Source organism: Microtus ochrogaster, linkage group LG4, assembly GCF_000317375.1.
Source record: "Microtus ochrogaster isolate Prairie Vole_2 linkage group LG4, MicOch1.0, whole genome shotgun sequence".
NCBI classification, from domain to species: Eukaryota; Metazoa; Chordata; class Mammalia; order Rodentia; family Cricetidae; genus Microtus; species Microtus ochrogaster.
In genome coordinates this window covers 64580058-64584632 of record NC_022030.1, presented here as the reverse complement: position 1 = coordinate 64584632, position 4575 = coordinate 64580058, and the positions used below count along the sequence as shown (strand labels likewise).

Genomic DNA, 4575 nt, shown 5'->3' with positions numbered 1-4575 from the left:
TACACACAGACAGAACATTGTATACATAAATAAATAAATATAAAAAAACAAAAAAGTAAACAAAAAAGAATTGCTCATCAGCAACATTTAAATTTTGAATATTTATATTTGCTTTTTATTAGTTATTAGATGGGGTTTTATTAGCTCTCTTTAAAAATATGTCTATCATCTATCTATCTATCTATCTATCTATCTATCTATCTATCTATCTATCTATCGCTTGAGTGCTCTATCTATACACATGCCTTATATCAGAAGAGGGCATAAGATCACACTGTAGATAATTGTGGTTTTGAGGAATTGAACTCAGGACCTCTAGAAGAGCAGGCAGTGCTTTTAACCACTGAACTATCTCTACAGCCTGGGATTTTATTAGTTTAAAATTCATATGAAACTATTTGTGACAGGACAGAACAAGAGATAGACTAATAGCAAATGCTTTAATTAATTAATTTTTTTGGAGCAAGATTTTGTTATTATCCCAGACTGGCCCAAAACTAATGCTCCTCCTATGTTAGCCTTCTGAGCTCTAGTTACAGACATGTACTACCATGCCCAGGGGGAAAATAGGTGTTGGGTATTCCCTACAGCCAGTCATTCTCTGAGAACTATTGCTTATATTTCTTGTGTATTCTTTCAGTTTGTGTGTATGTATGTGAGTGTGTGTTGTTTTCAACATATGAACATACTTGCTTCTCAGAAAAACTGTTTAATGTTTTTAAGTTAAAAAGAAACTCTTAGGTTAGTCTTCTGTTTTAAAAGCTTTAGTTGTAAGATAATAGATTGGTCCTGATTCAAAAGAGTAGAATGCCACACATATATTAGATCTGCCTGTTATTACAATGTAAGACATTTGGCAACCATATCTCATTATAAACTGTCAACTTAGAACATTCAGAACAGTTCAAATCCTGGCTTGTCAACATTGCAGCCCTCTGTAGCAAATCCTTTATGCAGCAGTTGTAGGATGAGCTGCATGTATTGGTTAGTTTCTTAGCAAGGCTAAGTTTCTCTGTGGCTACTTCATTTCCTGTTGCCATTGTTACTTTTCCTGGCCTCTCATTTACTCAGTCTTGTGTTCTGCTGTTAAACTCTTGCTTCTTTTTTGAGAGCCATTGAATTTCTTTATACACATACATACATACCTACACACACACACATACACACATTTATTTGGTGTGTATATTTTGCCTTCATGAAAGTCTATGTACTATGTACATGTCTGGTGCCCACAGGGACCTGAAGATGGTATTGAATCCCTTGGAACAGGAGTTACGGATGGTTGTGACCCATGTGAGTGTTGGGAATCAAACCCAGGTTTTCTAGAAGAACACTCAGTGCTCTTAACCACTGAGCCATCTCTTCAGCCCCTTTAGTAGTTTCTTGAATGTAGTGCTCCTCCATAATGCAGAACCATAATGCAGGACTGGTATTTAGTAGGCATTTGATAAATAATTTTGACTTGAATGCTGTTGTCATATTGTAATATAGATGTCTTTGTTTGAGATTTTACGAAGCTTCCATCTTTAAACTCTGTTAGCCCCCTTAAGACTTTGGATACTTGCAGAGGAGTAGCACTGACCGTCTTAACTTTTGGAAACAGATTTGTTTATGTTGACTTAGTGGTTGTTTAGCTATCTTTCGGGATGCCATTGTACTGATCAATAATGGTTCTTAACCTTTTTTGTGTGTGTCCTGGAGATTAACTCGGGCCTACCACATATTAAGACAGGCACTCTTCACCAAGTTACACAGTCCTCTTTCTTCTAAATCATAATGTATTTATATAATTTAAGTTCAGATTTATTACATTTTTGTGTGAGTGTCGGTGTGTTTGTGTGCATGCACGCTTGTGTACCAGATTAATTTCTAGTGTTTACCCTATTGCTTCTTTCCACTATGAATCTGAATATAGTTTGTCTTTATTTCTTGTCTTAATTTTTGTCTTTATGTCTGTCTTTGTGTGCAGGTGCATATTTGTGTGCCAGATATGTTTATATATATGTACACTTACATGTAGATGCCAGAAGACAACCTCAGCTGCTGCTTCTTAGGAACCAGTTGCATATTGTTTTAAAATTTATTTGTGCCGTTGTGTGCATGTATGCAAATGTGTATATGTTATAGCACACATGTGGAAGATAGAGGACACTTACAGGATTCAGTTCTTGTCTACTGTATGGGTTCTAAGGATCAAAATCAGGCTCTTGGGGTTGGCAGCAGTTGCCTTTACAAGCTGAGCCTAGCCCGCCCTTTCTTTTTTGTTTCTGTCTGTCTTCCCCTCCTCCCTCCTTCCCTCCCTTCCTCCCTCTGTCCTTCCCTTCCTCCCTCCCTCCCTCCTTCCTTTCTCCTTCCTTCTTTCCTTCCTTCCTTCTTTCCTTCCTTCTTTCCTTCCTTCCTTCCTTCCTTCCTTCCTTCCTTCCTTCCTTCCTTTCAGATTTATTTATCATGTATACAGTGTTCTGTCTGCAGTTGTGCCTGCACACCAGAAGAGAGCATCAGATCTCATTATTATTGTGATTCACTGTGATTGCTGGGAATTGAACTCAGGTCCTCCAGAAGAACAGTCAATGCTCTTAACCGATAAGCCATCTCTCCAGCCCCCCACCCCTACCCCCTTTTTTAAAGACGAATTCTCTCATAGACCCGAGTTCATTGATTAGGCTAGACTGGCCGGCCAGTGAGCCTCAGGATCCATTTGCCTCTGCCTACCCAACACTTGGATTACTAAAGTACACCATTGATTCTTGACTTTTAAAATGTGGATTCTAAGGTTTTGAAATGAGGTCCTACTGTTTATAATGCTGACTGTGCCTTCTCTCTCACCCTTCTCTCTTATAAACTGATAAAGGTATAAGTGACTAGGCGGTGGTGGCACAAGCCTTTAATTCCAGCCCTTGTGGCAAAGGCAGAGGCAGAGGCCAGCCTGGTCTACAGAGTGAGTTCCAGGATGCTGGGGCTGTTACACAAAGAAACCTTGTATCGGAAAAAAGAAAAAAAAAGGTATTAAAAAAATAACAGTATAAGACTGGAAGGGAGTACCTGCCTAGCATGCACAGTGCCTTTGTGGTTTTGCTGAACACTGCCTCCCTCCCACACCCCGGGACTTCATCACAAAAATGGCAACATGGAACCTTTATTGGCAGTTATATTCAGTGTATAGTATCTATAATGTTAAACTTACTGTAAAGAATTTGAAATGGGCAGGGCAGTTGTGGCACACGCCTTTAATCCCAGCACTCAGGGGACAGAGGCAGGTGGATCTCTCTTGAGTTCGAGGCCAGCCTGGTCTACACAGAGAGAGTTCCAGAACAGGTCACAAAGCTACAGAGAAATCCTGTTTTGGAAAAAAAAAAAAAGGAAGAAGAACTTGAAATGGATTTTTCTAAAGTCAGTATATTTGCTGATCTTGGTAGTATGCTCCTGTGATTTCAGTACTTGAGAGATAGAAGATAGAGGATAATGAGTTCTGGACCATTAGCCTACTTGGTGAGATCTTGTCTCAAAACAAGAAATCATTGTATTATATGCCATTTTTAAGAAGCAACTGATTTTGGGAATCTGTTTAGTATTTAAAACATAAAGTGTTAATAGCACTGTTCATTTCCGATAGCAAAAACTTGAAGTTACCTGTTTTATAAACATTATATAACTTTTACAAAACTATGACTTGAAGCTTGAGAGATGACTCAGTGATTAAGAGCAGTGTTACTCTTGCAGAGTACCCAGCTTTAGTTTCCGGCATCTACATAGTGGCTTACAAACATATGAACTCCAGTTCCAGGAGATCTCACCTTCTCTTCTGCCCTCCTTGGACACCAGGAATGTCTATGGTACACATACATACATGCAGGGAAAATATTCATGCATAAAAAAATAACATAATTTTAAAACTTTTTTAAAGGGCTAAAAAAAATTTGACTTTATTGTATATATGTTAGAAATTTGTCCCTTAAGCTGTACTGATTTTCAAAATAGAGGATATAATAGGATTTTTTTGGAGACACAGTCTCCTGTATCCCAGGGTATTCTCCAACTTGCTGTGTAGCTGAGGATTACCTTGACTTCTGATTTTCTGCCTCCATCTCTCCAGTGCTGGGGATTGTAGCATGTCCCATTATGCCATGTTTATGAGACATCAAGGATAGAAGCCAGGGTATATTCCATGTTAGGCATCCCTAGATTTATAGTGTAATTCTAGTATGTAGAAAATAATAGTTATTCTTCTTTCCACTACATACAGGTGAACATAAAAAGAGGTATGGAGGAACACTTTGTAAATTTTTAACATTTCAGGTGAGAGTAATTATTGGCTTACTGGAAATTATTGTGTTGTGGAAATGGTGAACATGATGATGACAGTTGTATATCCAGGGGAGGAAGCTAGTTGTGGAAATGGTGAATATGATGATGACAGTTGTATATCCAGGGGAGGAAGCTAGAGATGAGTTAGGTGAAAGTTGTGAATTGAAGATGTCTAAAGCCAGGCGATGGTGGCGCACGCCTTTAATCCCAGCACTTGGGAGGCAGAGGCAGGCAGATCTCTGTGAGTTCGAGACCAGCCTGGTCTACAGA

General features: G+C 38.8%; 1 protein-coding gene across 4 annotated transcripts in view; it reads left to right on the top strand.

Moving 5' to 3' along the window:
• Gigyf2 (GRB10 interacting GYF protein 2) overlaps positions 1 to 4575 on the top strand; it is a 140087-nt gene that overhangs the window by 19623 nt on the left and 115889 nt on the right. The window contains exon 1 of one of the 4 annotated variants that reach the window (XM_026786096.1): positions 4249 to 4296. The exons of the other annotated variants lie outside the window; for them this stretch is intronic. The gene's annotated coding sequence lies outside the window, so the exon portion shown is untranslated. Of the gene's footprint in view, positions 1 to 4248; positions 4297 to 4575 lie in introns of those variants that run through there. 4 annotated transcript variants of the gene reach the window in all.